The sequence below is a fragment of the Mustela erminea genome, chromosome X, assembly GCF_009829155.1.
Source record: "Mustela erminea isolate mMusErm1 chromosome X, mMusErm1.Pri, whole genome shotgun sequence".
Taxonomy (NCBI): domain Eukaryota; kingdom Metazoa; phylum Chordata; class Mammalia; order Carnivora; family Mustelidae; genus Mustela; species Mustela erminea.
The window spans coordinates 128,770,863-128,788,948 of NC_045635.1; the positions used below are offsets into that span (position 1 = coordinate 128,770,863).

Below are 18,086 nucleotides of genomic sequence, written 5' to 3' on the forward strand. Positions count from 1 at the left end.
AATATTTACTTTTAAGAAAGCACATCCACAAAGACAATGGAAAATGAGAAGGACAAAACGGATAGTCTGGAGTTGTAGAACTAGCATCCCAGATGATAACAAAAAATTAAGAACATAAATTTGTTTCAAGCACTAAGGAAAATTTCCTAAAGTTACTTATGAATTAGACACCTCAAAAAAAGTCTCAGTAAATTCCAAAATGTTGAAATCATGCAGTCCAGTCTCTGGCAACTTTATGATAAGATTCAAACTTAGGAACAAAAGAATGGGCAAAAGTAAAACAAAATAAAATGAAAAACCACTTTCCACTTGTAAGTTTTAAAACAGACTTCAAAATAACTCTGGCTGAAGAGGAAACAACAGCTAAAATGATAAACTTCAGAAATGACAAACAATGACCTAAGTTATGTAGCTAAAGTAGTCATCTAGAAAAATTAATAACCTTGGGGGGCCTGGGTGGCTCAGTCACTGAAGCATCTGCCTTCGGCCCAAGTCATGATCTCAGGGTCCTGGGACCAAGCCCCACATCAGGCCCTAGGCTCAGTGCTGAGTCTGCTTCTCCCTCTCCCTCTGCCTCTGTGATCTCTCTCTCTCTCCCAAATAAGTAAATAAAATCTTTAAAAAACTTAATAACCTAACTACATGTACTAAGAAATGGGAAAATAGATGAGAAATGAATTAATTCTGATACATTATATTCACAGTTGTATGTGCACACACACAGAGGTTTTTTTCCTTTTTTAAGATTTATTTATTTATTTACTTTAGAGAGAGAGAGCAAGAGCAAGCATGTTTGTGGGGAGGGGCAGGGGGAGAGAGAGAATCTCCAGCAGAGTCCTCCCTGAGCTTGGACCCTGACCAGTGGGCTCAAGCTCACAGTGCCAAAGATCATGACCTGAGTCGAAGCCAAGAGCCAGATGGTCAGCCAACTGAGCCACCCAGGTGCCCCAGAGTAGGCTCAGAACCAGCAGGCATGTGGTGGAAGGCAACAGAACAAAATGGGACCGAACACATGAGAATTAACTGAAGATCCCAATACAGAATGACTGCAACAGTTGGAAGCTCCTCTTCTCTAGCAGGTAGCTGAGCTGGCAGCTGGTGCGGGCCTGCAAGAAAACCCCGTGACCGTCCTCTATAGAAATGGAATGAAATGTCTACAGAGAGGTAGAGCCTCCGGCATGGGAGTTGGCAACTCCTGAACAATTTTCTCCTCGTTCTAACGTTTGGAGAATGTGAACTCTGTTCTTTGGTTCCCTGGCGTACACAGAAGACTCATAGCAGGAAAACAGACCTATTTTCCCTAAAGCAGATTAAATCCACAATAGCTATCCAGCATTTCTTTACTAAATATTAAAAAACCACTAAGAGGGGCACCTGGGTGGCTCAGGGGGGTTAAGCCTCTGCCTTCGGCTCGGGTCATGATCTCGGGGTCCTGGGATCGAGCCCCACATCGAGCTCTCTGCTCAGCGGGGAGCCTGCTTCCTCTTCTCTCTCTGCCTGCCTCTCTGCCTACTTGTGATCTCGCTCTGTCAAATGAATAAATAAAACCTCTAAAAAAACCCATTAAGAATCCTCAGAAATTTGAAGAAGGTCTTTGACATTAAAAATAATCAAGTATAACCTATAGGAAAAAATGAACTTAAAGGAATTCCAGAAAATGCAGGGATCATATGGAAAGAAAATTTTAATTTAATTAGCATATTCAGAAAACTAAAAAAAATATTGTATCCACAAAACAAGAATAGAATATTATGTAAAAGGAATGGAGAAGAAAAAATAATTACTGGAAATTAAATGTGATTATTGAAGTTCAAATTCCAATAGCAATATTGAAAGGCAAAACTGAAGAAGTCTGCTAGGAAATAGAACAAAACAATACAGACAAAAAATATGAGCAAAAATATAAGGACTAGGAAGAACAAGTTGAGAAGTCCAGCAAGCAATTAACAAGAGTTTCTGAAAGATAAAAGTGAGAAAAAAGAACAGGAATCAGAATAAGTAGCATCATCTTCATAACACTGATAAAAGATAATAAGGCAACAATTTTAAAAGGATAATAGGGCATGGAGTCTCGGTGGCTCAGTCAGTTAAGCATCTGCCTTTTTTCTTGGGTCGTGATCCCAGGATGCTGGGATCCCAGGGTGACCTGCTCCCTGCTTAGTGGGGGTTGGGGGGGGCGCGTCTGCTTCTCCTCCCTGCTTGTGGTCTCTCTCTCAAATAAATAAATAAAATCTTTTTTAAAAAAGGTAATAGGGCAATGTTTTCAGAATTCTAAGAAAAAATGGTTTTCAATCCAGATTCTACACCAGCCAAAATATCCATCAAATATGACAACGGAATTAAAATATTTTTAGATATGCAAGAGCTAAAAAAATTTCTCTCAAATACACTTTCTTAGGAAACTACTTGAGGATGTTCTCCAGCAAAACAAGGGTATAAGCCAAGAAAAAGGAAAATGTGGGATCCACAAAACAGTGGATCTAATCCAGGACCACAGTGATAGGAAATATCAGGGATGCCAACTGGGCGGAAGGCCTGATTGGCAATCCGAGCAGATTGAAGTAGGAGAATGGCAGGCTCTGGGAGAGAGAACTCCAAGAATTCAGAGAAGAAAGGGCGTGTGTGCATCAACTCAAATATGAGATGGTGTGATTGGGAGTTTGAAGAAAATTGAATGCGATGATGGTTAATTAGTACAAGAAAATAAAGGAAAGCACCTAGAAACAGGAAAACAAGAACTGATGAGAAATTTATGATCAAAATAAGAAAGAAAGTAAAAATGTCTTAATTTTACCAACTAATGGTGCACAAAAAGAGAGAATTCACTGGACCTTGATTCTGAAACAACTCTCTTTCCCAATGGCCCAGGGTTCATCAGTTCAATTTATACAAAGGAAATGTAATCCTAAAATGTGTCTTCTTGATCTGGCATCAAAATATTTACACAAATAGCATAACCCACATTCAGGTTATGATATCTGGTTTTCAACTTGTCTTTGGTTTTCAACTTGCAGAAAACTTGTTTATATACACAGAACATGGAAGGATAGGTTCTCATTGCAGGATGGCACACAGCCCTAACTCAGAAGGCCTGGGTGCTCCTGAGGGTGATCTTGGGAACTCCTGCCACACCATATTTGATATTCATACTGTTATCTTTAGATGTTTGTAAGTATAAATATTACACTCAAACCTCTTCTCTTAACTTTCTTTTAAAAAAACATTTTATTTATTTGAGAGAGAGAGAGAGAGACAGAGGCAGGGGGAGGGGCAGAGGGAGATGGAGAAAGCAGACCCCCCACTGAACAAGGAGTGCTACACAGGACTTGATCCCAGGATGCCAAGACCATGACCTGAGCTGAAGGCTAATGCTTAACCAACTGAGCCACACAGGTGTGCTAACTTTCAATAGTAATGTATCTTTGACCACTCGATAGCAGCTTCACTTGACTTTTGAACTGTCAGAATATTTACATCTCATCCTCATAAAGAGGAAAAGATAATCTCTAAAAGGGGAGAGAGTGGAGGAAAGGGGGACAGAAACATTGGAAATTGGATGCCAATAGGCGTTATCCATTTTTTCCCCTTCCTGAATGTCATGGAACTTAAGGATATGATTCAAGTGTTCATCACAGTAAATATACAAGATGGGCCAAGAAACTGTTGACTCAAGAGAAGACTGCCTTACCAGATATCCAAACACACTCTGTAATGAAGGGGGTGGTGCAGAGTGAGAGGAAGAAACAGAAAATCTCAAGCAGGCTCCACACCTAGTGTAAAGCCCAACGTAGGACTTGATCTCACGACCCTGAGATCATGACTTGAGCTGAAATCAAGTGTCGGATGCTTAACCTACTGAACCATGCAGTCACCCATGGCTCCCCCTCTTCTTGTGTAATTCAGGAAGAACTCCTGCTGTGGCAAACTGCGGTGGGCAGCGACCGAGTTCTAACCAGGGTTAAGTTCAGGGATGTTCTCCAAGGGACTTCTGGGAAGCCACAGACGTTCTGCTCCTCCTGGAATGGATTGGGTCTGGAGGTGACATCTGAAACAGTGGCAGTAGCTCAGTCAGGCATCAGGGATCTCTTCATGAGAACGTTCTCTGTGGTTAAGGGTTCCCCTACCATAATTACTTTTTCTGTTGCCTATAACACAAATTGTTTGCGACCCTGGGAGACTTATGACCAATTTTATTATTTCCCAGTTTGGGCCTTTCATTTTGTTTTCTTTTGGTTCTTTTCACCCCTTGCTTAGGTTGGCTGTTGTTTTATCTTTTGGTCTTGTTTTGGGGTTCTCAAAGAGCCAGTTTTGAGATTGATTTATTAGTTCTCTGGTTTCTCTGTGTTCCGGCTCAGTACTTTCTGTTCTCATCATTCCTGTTTTCTAGATAACCTGCAATTTTTTCCTTAGACTTCTTTTAACCAAAGATTTTTTTAAAGGGAGTTTTAAATTCTAAAGGTAGGCTTTTGTTCTGTTTTCCATTTTAATTGTTAACATTCTATTCCAAGAATGTGTTCTGGAGTGCCTGGGTGGCTCAGTGGGTTAAGCCTCTGCCTTCGGCTCCGGTCATGATCTCAGGGTTCTGGGATCGAGCCCCGCATCTCTGCTCAGCGGAGAGCCGGCTTCCCCAATCCCTGCCTGCCTCTCTGCCTACTTGTGATCTCTGCCTATCAAATAAATAAATAATAAAATCTTTTTGAAAAGAACGTGTTCTGTATTCTTTTCTATTTTTTGAAATTTCTTCAGGGCTCTTTATGGCTTAATATTTGGTCAATGGTTATCTCTCACTCCCCTCTGCCATGATGCCAGCATGGGCTCTTCCTTGTGGTCTCAAACTGGCTATTTTATCCATGAAGTTCTTCTCAAGAAAACAGAAACTACGTCAACTAAGGGCATTGAATGCCAGGAAAGGGGCACCCAGCAGTACCGGGAGGTTGATGAGGAAGAAGCTTGGTGATCCATCCAGGTAGGAAACTGCTGCCGCCCCTAAGGCTGGAGCTCCCGCCAAGAGGCCCTCATTGGTTCCAGGTCTTCCCCCTGTTCCCCTCCAGCCTTAGGAAACCCATAGAACAGTATCTACTGATAAGAGCAGTTTTTGTTGAGAGATAAGGAAATCCGCCCACTTGACTTTTCTCCCGCCTCTTCTCTCTCTCCATCCTTGGTTTCCTTCTCTGAGTTTTATTTCTGTAGCCTTGTTTCTCACGGTTCGTGGTCTTGGTGGATTTCGTGTTCTCTGTTAGACTTCGGAGCGCTGCCACTCCGTGTGCCTGCGTTGGCTCGCGTTTGGCATCAAGCATTTTGGTTTCAGATACTCACTCATTTACAAAATGGGATGATTCCACCCGAACCCATTACTGAAGACTCCCCTTGGCTTACCTATACCCCGTGGGCCTGCGCTCGAAGCCACAGCTCACTGGTTTGTCCCCAAGATGTGCCAATTCATCTGAACAGCCTGTGCGGCAGCTGAACTCTTCAGAGACGCGTCTGCGCTCAGCTGCCTCCTTTCTAATCAGTGGAGAGAGCAATATTGGTGTGTGACAAAGGAGGATTCAAAGAATATTAAATGGCACCCCAAAACTGTAATGACTCTTCCTGAACAGAGCAGTATTTCATTCCAGCAGAGGAAGCACAGTTTGCTGGAAATATGTGAAGAAATGGGCAGAAATATATATAACAGTCATATCCTTGGGGCAAAACAAAGAGAATGACACAAGTGGGTGTTTTGCATTCTTTTATGGCATGATCAGTCAGGTGTAACCACAAGCAAAGATGGAGGGGAAGCGAAGAAAAACAAAGTTTAGGGGCGCGCCTGGGTGGCTCCTTCGGTGAAGCATCAGCCCCCGGCTCAGGTCATGGTCCCGGGGTCCTGGGATGGAGCCCCGCGTCAGACTCCCTGCTCTGTGGGGAGCCTGCTTCTTCCTCTGCTTCTTCCCCTGCATGTGCTCTCTCTCTCCCTCTGTCCAATAAATAAAATCTTAAAAAAAAAAAAAAAAGAAAAACAAAGTTTATTACACTCATAGGTCTCCGACACAGGACACCTGCCATGCGGAGCTGCACGTGGACGCCGCAGGGCGGTTAGGAGGCAGACAACAGGAGAGAGGGGAAGGTTTATGCCACAAACTTGACTGTGGCTTCCATGAGAAAGGCAAGGCAGGACAGGGCGAACAGTTTAGGCTTGACTAGTTTAAATAATCTTAGTGGGCTTCGGGCTACGGGGTGTCTCTAGTTGCCTGACACCCGCCCCTGGGATGATTAGGGCTGAGGCCGACCCCCTCCCGAGCGGTCGGAGCCCGCCGGCCGCAGGAGGTCTCGAACTGGATTGATTAGTTTGCATATCCAAGCCTTGCTCCGGGCTGGAGCCGCGTCAGAGAGCGGGCGAGCTTCCCGCTTCCACTTACGCTCTCTGTCAAATAAATAAATAAAATAAAATCTTTTTAAAAAAATAAAAAATATTTTATTTATTTGTTTGTCAGAGAGAGAGGGAGAGCACGAGGAGGGGGACCAGCAGATGGAGCACCAGGCTCCCTGCCGAGCGGGGACCCCAACGCGGGGCTCCATCCCAGGACCCCGGGACCATGACCTGAGCCGAAGGTAGACGCGTCACCGACTGAGCCCCCCAGGTGCCCAGAAAGTTCATTTAGGATAGTAAAACATCATAATACACAGGAAATACTTAAATCTTTACAATGGAGTTGGCTTAAACTGTAATCTGTGACACTGGTTTTCCTGCTATGTACCACACCTCCAAGAGCAGCTGCGCTGTCCCGCTTTGTGCCTTGGCTCTGCTGTCATTTTGGGCACCCATTTCTCCCCAGGGTTACAAATTCTGGAGACCTGATAGCTTTTTTCCCCCACTGTAAGGGGCGCGCCATAAGGGCAGGGCTGCTCCTTGTTCTCTGCTCTATCCGGAGCCTGAAAAGCACCTGGGCTACAGTCAGCCCTCGGATGTCCGGTGACCAGACAGATAAATTCCCAACACACACCTGTGCCTCTGTCCCCAAAACATTTATTTCAAACGTAATGCATACTCGAGGGATATATTTAAATAACATGCAAGTCTAGGGAAGGCTTGCTTTGTATGAATGCATGAGAAAGTTGAGGTGTATAAAATCTGAGCCATGGGGTCGCCTGGGCGGCTCAGTGGGTTAAGCGTCTGACTCTTAGTTTCGGCTCGGGTCATGATCTCAGGGTCATGGGATTGAGTCCCGCATCAGGCTGTGCACTCAGCTGAGTCTGCTTAAGATTCCCTCTCCCAGAGGCACCTGGGTGGCTCAGTGGGTTAAGGCCTCTGCCTTCGGCTCGGGTCATGATCTCAGGGTCCTGGGATCGCACCCCACATCGGGCTCTCTGCTCCACTGGGAGCCTGCTTCCTCCTTTCTCTCTCTGCCTGCCTCTCTGCCTACTTGTGATCTCTGTCTGTCAAAGAAATAAATAAAATCTTTAAAAAAAAAAAGATTCCCTCTCCCTCTTCCCTCCCACTTGTGCTCTCTTTCTCTCAAATAAACAAACAAATCTTAAAAAAGAAAATAAAAAGTCCTGGGTGATGGGTAAGGAGAGGGCAACCTCATCACTCTGAAGAGAAGCTGGACAGAATTTCTGGGCGGGGATCTGGCCTCAGCTTTGCTGGGAGCTCCCTCCTGGGGAAGCCAGTGGGCAAGGTCATGACTGACCATCAGGCATGTGGCAAGGCTGAGATGGGGACCAAGGACTCCATGTATCTGTCTCTTAGGTCACATTTTTTCTGATTGAGACTGGTTGCTTCCAAACCTGGAACCCAAAGTCAGGCTGGACCCTCCTCCCCAGACTTCTTTCCCTCTCTCCTTCCTCTGTTGGAACTCCTGTCCCCCATGGCCCTGGTCCTTTTTTGTTGTGCGTATTTACCCCACAGGTTTTTGAGGGAGGGGCATATTCTCCAGCAATTCCCTAAGGAGCATGCAGAAGAGAAATTTTCGAGAAGTTGCATGTCTGACAGTGGCTGTGTTCTGCCTTTAGATGTGCGTGATAATGTGGCTACTATGGAATTCCGTGCTGGTCATGATTTTCCTCCAGCGTCTAAAAGCATGTACTTTGGAGAGGGTCTGTTTTCAGCCACGTGCTGGGCGCTCGCTGGGTGTTTTCAACTGGGTGGCTCCCGTCCGTCAGTTCTGGAACTTCGAGCAAAGCTCAGTCTCACCCCAAGTCTTTGGAGAAGATTCTATTTTTTTTTTAAATATTTTATTTTTTTTTTATTTGATAAAGAGAGAGAGAGAGCACAGCAGGGGGAGTATCAGGCAGAGAGAGAGGGAGAAGCAGGCTCTCTGCTGAGCAGGGAGCCCAATGCGGGGCTCAATCCCAGGACCCCAGGATCATGACCTGAGCTGAACGCAGACGCTTAAGGACTGAGCCACCGAAGAGCCTCTGCAAAAGACACTTCTGACCTCGAGGCCTGGATCTGTGTGCGGAGGACGGGCTGTCCGTTCTGAGCACACACGTGGGAGACATTCATAGGCTCTCTCCGGTCCAGGTAGCACTTTATGTCCTCGCCAGGTACAACAAGGCAAATATCCTTCAGGGGATGAATGGGAAGCAGCCTGTGGTATGTCCAGGACAGGGAATGCTACTCAAGGACAAGCTGAGGGTCATCCCAGTGAGTGAAAGAAGCCGGACAGAAAAGGAGTCTACGCCGCATTTATATAAAGAGTCTACACTCCGCTTGCATAAGACCCTAGAAAATCCAAATGAACACGTAGTGATAGAAAGCAGACCAGTGTTGCCTGGGGACTGGGCCGTCGGGACTGGTAGGGGGAAGGGTTTACTGAGGAGCATGAAGACTCTTTTGGGAGTGATTGCTATGTTCATGATCTTGACTGTGGTGGTTTCACAGGAGTATACATGTATCAAAATGTGCCAATTTGGATACTTTATGGTCTATTATTTTTTTACATGTGGTTTGAACTCACACCCCTGAGATCAAGACCTTAGCTGAGATCAAGAGTCAGACACTTAACTGACCGAGACAGCCAGGCACATCCTCCCCCAAGTGTATACTTTAAGCACTACATTTGGATGCATGTAAGTTATACCTGAGTAAAGCTGTTCGAGGGGCCCCTGATGGCTCATTCTGCTGAGCGAAAGACTCACTCAGGTGGCTCAGGTCCTTTCCGCTCAGGTCATGATCTCAGGGTTGCGGGATGGAGCCCCATGTCAGGCTTTGTGCTCAGCAGGATGTCTGCTTGGGATTCTCTCCCTCTCCCTCTGGCCTTCTCCCACCCCCAAAATGAAGAAATAAATCTATTTTTTTAAAGCTGTTTGAGGGTGCTTGGGGGCTCAGTTGGTTAAGCCTTTGCCTTCAACTTGAGTCATGTTCCAGGGTCTTGGCATCGAGCTCCGCATCAGGCTCTCTGCTTGGCAGGGAACTTGCTTCCCCCTCTCCTGGCTCGTGCTCTCTGCTGCTGTCTGTTTTTCTCTCCCAAATAAATAAATAAATATTTAAAAAGAATTTTATCACCTAAAGAAGCTTCCCCAAACAAGAGTTTAGTCCGGCCTACTTTGAACTTTCTCTGAATGGAATAATGCCAAGTTTGTTTCTTTATTTTCGCTAACCACCATGTTGGTGATACTAAATATAGTGACGGCTCGTTCGTTAGCATTCCTGTGTGGTATTTCCGCTTGCGGATACACCACAGCTCATTTACCCGGTCTAGTCTCATTGGGCATTTGGGGGGTTTCCTGGTTTTGCTTACTACAGAAAGCCAAACGTCCGGCCCGGAACATTCTTCTTGGAGCCTCTGTTCGAGGCACACGCTGTGTGTGTGTTCCGTCGAGCAGATCGAGCCGACCAGTTCCTCAAAGCGACGTGGACTCATTTCCTCACATCCTCGTCCGCGCTTGGTACTGTCAGAGCTGGGACTTCTTTTATGTTTTGTTTTGTTTTAAAGATTTTATTTATTTATTTGACAGACAGAGATCACAAGTAGGCAGAGAGGCAGGCAGAGAGAGAGGAGGAAGCAGGCTCCCCGCTGAGCAGAGAGCCCGACGCGGGGCTCGATCCCAGGACCCTGAGATCATGACCCGAGCCGAAGGCAGAGGCTTAACCCACTGAGCCACCCGGGCACCCTGTGTTTATGTTTCTAATCTATGTGAGACTGACTTTTGTCTATGGTGTGATTTAGAGGTACAGTTTTGCTCCATTTCAGTCTCCATATGAATGCAGCCTCTGTCATATATCAGGGATCCGCAGAAGAAAGCGTCCTATTTCTACGCTCTCTATTCAGCCCAACTGCTCTGTTTGTCCATCCCCACACCCTGACTACACTTCACTGAGTTCTGTAACTCTAGAATATGCTCCAAATCTGGAACAGTAAGCCTTTCCCCTCACCCTTCATCTTCAAGAGTGTCTCCTCTTTGGGCGCCTAAGTGGCTCAGCTGGCTAAGCATCTGCCTTCAGCTCAGGTCATGATCTCAGGGTCCTGGGATCGAGCCCTGCATCAGGCTCCCTCCTCAGCAGGGAGCCTGTTGCTCCCTCTCGTCCACCCCTCTGCCTGCTTGTGCTCTCTAGCTCTCTGCCAAGTAAATAAATAAAATCTTTAAAAAGAGAGTGCCTCTTCTATTCTTGCATTTCAGTACAAAGTTTAGAATCAGCTCGTCATATGATGGTCTTGATAGGTATTGCCATGAATGTGTGAATCAATTTGGGGAAACAGTACCAAGTCTTCCAGTCTGGACATTTATGTAGGTCTTCCTTAACGTCGCTCGTTAAAGTTTTATCATTTCCTCCCCAAAAGGCCTGCAAATCTTTTACAAACATATTCCTAGGTATTTTGTGTTTTTTAAAATGTTATTGCAAATGGTATATTAATTTTTAAAATTTCATTTTTGAACTGTTCACTGCTGATAGAAATATAGGTAAGTTTTATATATGGATTTTATATCCGGCAACCTTGTTAAACTCTTTTTTATATCCGGCAACTTTGTTAAACTCTCTTAATAACTGTAATGATTTATCTCTAGATTCTTTGTATTTCATAGTCCACATCAAATCACCTGTGAATAATGACAATCTTTTCTTGCCTTTAGCTTTTACTTATTACTAGGGCCAACATTACAACATTGACAAAAGTGGTGATGATAATGAGCACCCTTTACTTATTTCTGATCTCAAGGGAAAGCCTTCAACGTTTTACCATTAACGGTGGTGACTATAATTATTTTTATAGGGCTTTTGTTAAGGAAGCCCACTTTAATTCCCGGTATCCTGAGTTTTCCTTTTTAAATATGAATGGATGTTGAATTTTATGAATGCATTTTCTGCACCTATTGTGATGATCCCGTAATTTTTCTTCTTTAACGTATTAATATGGTTAATTACAATAAATTATTTTCTATTGTTAAACCAACTTTGCACTCCTGAGATAAATGCAGCATGGTCAGTGTGTATTACCATCCTTATATACAGCTAATATTTTAAAAAATATTTTATTTATTCATTTGACAGACAGAGATCACAAGTAAGCAGAGAGGAGGAAGCAGGCTCCCTGCTGAGCAGAGAGCCCGAACAGCTAATATTTTGCTTAGGATTTCTGTGTCTATGCTCATAAGGGAGCTTGCCAATCATTTCCTGCCCCATGATGCCTTTAATAGGTTTGGTGTCAAAGTTATGTTTGCCGTCTAACAAAAGTATATCCTCTTTTGTTATTCTCTGTGAGAATGTGTATAAAACTAGAACCATTTATTCTTGAATATTTGGTAGATATTCCTGATTAAGTCATCTGGGCTTGGAGTTTGATTACTGATAAAAATATTTTATGATTATATGACTGTTTAGGGTTTCTGCCTCTTCCTTGTGTGTGTGTGTGCATGTGTGCGTGTAGACATTTAGTTCTATTGTAACTAGGCAACTTGTAGGTTTTAATGTTTAAAGCTGAGCATCATCTTTCCTTCCCAGTGAAACAAAAGGAAAATTTAAAAATAAACAGGAATGAAATTACAATGGAGAATGTCAGTTCCAGGTAAGATCCTACAGGTTCCTGTGATTTTCCCACTGACTGGCAGGGCTCAAGTCATCATTAGGAGACAATTTTATTTTATTGATTGATTGATTGATTTAATTCAAATTCTAGTCAGTTCACATAGAGTGTAATATAGGCCTCAGGAGTAAGATTTAGTGATTTGTCGCTTAGACGTCACACCCAGTGTTCGTCACAGCAAGTGCCTTCCTTAACACACGTCACTCATTTAAGCCATCCTCCACCCGCCTTTCCTCCAGCAACCCTAGATTTTTTCTCTGTGCCCAAGAGTTTCTCATGGTTTGTCTCCCTCTCTTTTTATTCCCTTCCCCTGTGTTCATCTGTTTTGTTTCATTCTTTAAAAAAAAAAAAGAAGATTTTTAAAAATTTATTTTAGAGAGAGTGCACGCATGCGTGGGGGGGTGGACAGAGAGCAGAGGGAGAGGGACAAGCGGATGCCACACTGAGCACAGAGCCCATCCCAGGCCCCATCACACAACCCCAGATTATGACCTGAGCCGAAATCAGGAGTCAGATGCTCAACTGGCTGAGCCACCCACGTGCCCCACATCTGTTTTGCTTCTTAAGAGAGATTTTTATTTTGAAAGTGTCATCTTCGACTGCAAGGGTGTCAGTCAGAAGAGAAGCCATGTGGTCAAAATGCCCACAAACCCACGTGAACATATCAAACCCACCCTTTGCTGACCATCTATGACCTCATTTTTAAGGCTCTTTTTCTTTTTTTATAAGAGAAAATGGACAGATACAAGTTGGTAAATGCTAACTGTCCGAAGGCGCGCAGAGACACAGTGTAACAGTGTAATCTCTGAGCCCGACATCCGGAGAAAGCAGGAGAACACCTAGAGTCCGAGACGACAGCACGCAGGGGCCTCCGACCTGCCAGCTTCCCGCTTCCTTCTGCTAAGGGAGCGGAAGGTTTTTCTTTTTTCCCACAGAGCACAGTGGTGTGGATTCCGTAGTTTTTGTTGAGACAGGAAGGGATAAAAATACATTTGGAAAGAAAGGGGTAGATATGTTTTCCCACTGCATTCCGCTCAAGGTGCTTCCCCCCAAAATAACTTGGGGACCATGGGATGTATAGAGGGAGGGCGAAGGGACTTCAGAAAACGCGGCAAATGAGCGCAAGAGGAAAAAAAACCAAAAAGAGTGCAACTTGCTCCCAGGGACTGCGGAACATTAAAAAAGGACAGACGGAATCCAGGGGTGTCCCATGGCTCAGCTCGTCCTCCCGCCTCGTCGCCTCCTCCCCGGACGTCGTCATCCTCATCTGCCTCACCTTCGCCTTCATGTCGTCCTCCATCGGTGTCTCCCAATCATCGTCTCCTCCTTGCCCTCCTCCGTCGTGCACATCGGGCACCAAGCAGTGCGGGCACGGACTTGGCCAAATACCATCTCGGGTGACCCGTGCGGAGTCGTCTGCCCCTGCATGAGGCACGTCTCCTCCTGCTGGCGGGCTGCTGCCTTGGACTCGAACGTTCCTTGTCAGATCCTTTCCAGATTTCCATTTGATTTCAGTGCACTTTGTAGATGGATCGCCACACTCATTCAGATGAAATGCTTTGGAGAGAACTTTATTTTCAAACTAAGGGTTCTCACCAAAATATATACTTTTTTAAAAAGTATATTCAGCACCCTGATTTAATATCTTCAAATCCGGTCACTTCGACTCTTGTCAAATAACGCAGGGCCTCTTCGTCCCCCCCCCCCCCAAGCAGAGCCGACACTTGTGAATGGCTGACAAGTGCGGTTACCCCCAAATTTGGAATTTTGGCGATAAAGTCCGACCTCTTCCGAAGAAAAGGTTGGTGGAGTTTGCTTTATTTCTGTTCCGCTTTCAAAATCTCCTCACCGGCCTGATCTTTTAAATCTACCTGCTTCCTTTTGTCCTTCATCAGTCTGTTCAAACTGCTTCTTGCTGTCCCTTTTCTCCCTTCAGCACGGGCTGAGAGGCGGCCTGCCCCTCCGGCTGCGGGGCAAGGGGCGCTCTCCGTGTCTCCGTGTCTTCGCTTGAGGCGGGAGCAAAGACTGGCGTTGGGGGCCGTGCTGTGAGGAAGTCCATGGGGCGAGAGCGGATGCGCCCCTGGGAGAAGCTCTGATCGCTCTCTGCCTTTTCCTTTTCTGGGGATTTGTTCATTTCAACAGCACTTTTCAAAGCACTGGCGTGAGGCTGTTCCTAACACCCGTTATTTGAAACCATGACCGCATCTGCAGCTGCGCGTCATTTTCCATTCATGATACGGCTCGTCGGTGCCCTTCCTCGCGTCCTGACGAGGTGTGTCTGTGTCACGATCCTGCCGGGGAAGCTCCCTCCTCAGCCAGGCAGTTCTGCTGCCCCCCCCCCCCGGCTCCGTCGATCATGTCACCATGCTGGGGACAACGCCATCCTGCAGACAGTGATGCGGACATCATGTCTACGCCCGTGTCTGAAGTGGGAACGGCACAAAGACCCAAATACAAGTGGGTGAGCTCTATTCCGAATTTAAGGAAAAGTGGGTTTTCTCTCAACGGAAGCAGGACTTCTTCATGAGAAAAGAGCTGAACTTCCTTCCGCTGTATTTCTTTCTGATTGAAGTTCACAACCATATGGCTTGTTAGTTCTCATGAGGAGTGCCATATCTAGCGTTTCCTGGAGGTGTCGCTGGGACATGACCCAGGTGTCACTCACATAAGTCATAAAGAAATGGCAGATTTTTAGCCCTTGGAAAAGTAACATCCCTTATACCTATGGAAGAAACTTATCTAAACACGCCTTTCTCTGCAGCCTGTCGTCAGATTACGCTGAGGGAAATAAGTCAGGCAGAGAAGGTCAGTCAGCACACGGTTTCACTTAGCGCGGAGGACCACGGGGGATGGAGAGGAGAGGGGACAGGGAAGTCGGAGGGGAGACGAACCATACGAGACTGGACTCTGAGAAACAAGCTGAGGGTTTTGCAGGGGAGGGGTTGGGGGGTTGGGAGAGCCTGGTGGTGGGTGTTAGGGAGGGCACGGACGGCATGGAGCACTGGGTGTTGTTATATGTAAACAATGAGTCTTGGAACACTGCGTGATGTACTCTGTGGTGACGGACACGACACAATAATAATGAAGAGACGGTTGTTTCCACAGTCTGCAGGTTTCCCCCATGGTCACTCACCTCTGGGTAGCTGCCATGAGGGCAGAGCCTTAGCCCTTGGCAAGTCCCAGCCGTGGCGGTGAAGGTCCTTGAGTCTCTAGCCCTCCTTCCCAAGAGGGTGGCTGCTGACTGGGAAGCTGACTGTTGGTGGCCGCGACTGAGCTGGCTTCTGGGTTCTTGTCTGTCAAAGTCTGGGGGGCCACTTGAGATTTCTGGTCCCCTGGTCCATCTTGGTTAGTTTCTCTTGTCTTTCATGGTGAGAGACTGAAAGTCCTGTTTCTGGCAGTTGTGACTGTGTTCCAGGATACAAAGCTGACCGGGCTCCTATAGCGTGTTTGTCTTCCAGTTTAGGAACAGCGAGCCTGGGTGAGCTGTCCAGTCTCCCAGAGTGAAGTGACACACCAGTCGCTCTTTCTTTGCTTCCTGTCTGGGGCCAGAGTCATTGCGCCCAAGGGTTAGCAGTTTCTGCAGGGGAGGGCGGGTGGGGGCCGGACAGGAGCCCTCCCTGGGGACTAGGGCGCTGTCTACACTTAGCTTCTAGCTCTAGCTGCAGAACTGGTTCTGCCTGTTTTCTGTGGTCTTTGCCTTGAGCTCTGCTCCCTGGAGTCCAGGGGAGCAGGGCATGTGGTCCCTGGGGGAGTTCGGGGCACCTGTGACATGGTAACATTAACATTTTAAAAAAAAAAAAAAAAAAAACAGTTTTCATTTTCTCTTATCCAAAACCTGCTTTATAGAGAGAAAGAGTGTACTGAGGAAATATGACTACAGTTCAGACTTTTACTAATAGCATAGTTGGTTTTATATGGTTATTCATACATATTTTATCTTTACTTATTAGAGTATGATAACCACAAATTCAATGACTTAATTAGTTAATTAATTAATTTTTCTGTTTTCCTTTTTGAACATTTGGAAATTACCTTTGTTCATTGAAGAAACCAGGATATGATATTGCCCCCATAAGATCAATATCTTTAACTTATTTGAATATCGGAACAGGCGTACCGGAGGACAGATCCATGTTGGACGGGGACTGGAGTATATACAATTTGGGCCCTTTAAAAAAAAAAAAATATATATATATATATATATATATATATATTTATTTATTTATTTAAGAGAGAGGGAACAGGGGGAGGAGTAGAGGGAGAGGGACAAGCAGACTCTGCACTGAGCGCGGAGCCTGGCACGAGACTCGCATCTCACCACCCTGAGCCATGGCCTGAGCCAACATAAAGAGCTCGTCACTGCACCAACTGAGCCACTCAGATGGCCTTCAATTTGGTTCCTTCTTTTCTTTTTTAAAAGATTTTATTTGTTCATTTCAGAGACAGAAAGAGGGAGAGAGAGAGATAGAGAACCCATGAGCAGGGGGAACGGCAGAGGGAGAGGGAGAAGCAGACTCCCTGCTGACCAGAACCCCAATGAAGGACTCGAACCCAGGACCCTGAGATCATGACCTGAGCCAAAGGCAGATGTCTAACTGACCGAGTCACCCAGGTGCACCTGGACCTTCTTAAAGAGATAGAATACAGGGGCGACTGGGTGGCTCAGTGGGTTAAAGCCTCTGCCTTCAGCTCAGGTCATGATCTCAGGGTCCTGGGATGGAGCCCCACATCAGGCTCTCCGCTCAGCAGGGAGCCTGCTTCCCCCCGCCTCTCTGCCTGCCTCTCTGCCTACTTGTGATCTCTGTCTGTCACATAAATAAATAAAATCTTAAAGAAAAAAAAGAAATCGAATACAAATTTAGTTCCAAAAATGTATGTTTATTTGGAAAAATAAAAGAAATCACAACAAACAACTCCCTGCTCTGCCACCAGCTCTTTGGATGTGGCCTGGGTATGAGCTGAAATGGCCCATCTCCCTCTTTGTACCTATGGGGCTGCTGTCAGGGCAGTGCCATCCCTGCTTTCTCTATTCCAGGACCATCCCGATGACCTTGAAGCCTGGCTGCAGCCTCCCTGAACCACCCTAATCCACCACCCTTGACCTAGTAGCTCTCCTGTGGTTCCCTCTCCTCGAGGTGAAAGAGAAGTCGGGCTACTTGAGGTGGTCTTCCAGCACTGGCACCATGCCTGCCCAGGGTGTGAGGGGGGCCTGGGCCTCTAGAGCCTGTCACCTGATCCTGGGGACAGCCCTCTGAGCTGTGAGGGAACTGGCGGTGAGATTCTTGCTCAGGAAACCTGCCTGGGCTCCAACCCAGTCTGTGGTTTCTTGTTTCCTAACCTTAAGGAGCTGGTACTTTCACATCAGAGGTGTGGGTTTAAATTTTAAAAAGGTTTTCCTCCAGTCTTCAAATGTCTTTGAAATCAATGGAAATAGGGATTCCTGTGGCCCTGAGAGACTCGTGTCCTCATTTGTTCATTTCCTCCAGAAGTGAGCAAAGATACCTTTCAGGGAAATTCCTCCCACTGACACGCAAACCCACAGAGCAAAACCCGTCCTTCATGCCCCCAAGGGTATCCTCAAACCCTCCCACATGCAGGAGACTGTCAAGGAGGCCTCCGGTGGGGACAGAAGTGCCTCCACTGCGACTGTGTCTGAATTGGGGATCTTTGTTGGGCACCAAGTTTCAGTGTCTCCCCGGAGGGCTGAGCCCATTGGCTCAGGAACCCCTGAGTGCAGACTGACAGGTGCAGGAGCTGCCCCGTTTCATGGGGGCACTATATAAAGTTGGGAATTTGTTGGGGTGTGCGGAGGGTAAGCTAGGAATCAGTGGAAAGGTTCTGACGTCATGCTGGTGTCCACAGCTTCTCCTGGCATCCTGCCTTAGCCCACTTGTGTATTTTCCTGAAATTCCCCTGGTTCTTTTAAGGGGGAGAAATGAAGAAAAAGCAATCAGAACCAGCCTCACGGAGCCTGGGTGGAGGTTGGGCTCATGAGCTGGCTGGGACTCCACTTGTTTCCCTCCCAGACCCACAATAGCCATGGCCATTATGTTCCCTCTCTCTTAAATAAATAAATAAATA

General features: G+C 46.1%; 1 pseudogene; it reads right to left on the reverse strand.

Moving 5' to 3' along the window:
* Positions 1–13,104: 13,104 nt before the first annotated feature.
* Positions 13,105–14,135, reverse strand: LOC116582398 (annotated as a pseudogene).
* Between the last annotated feature and the right edge of the window lie 3,951 nt (positions 14,136–18,086).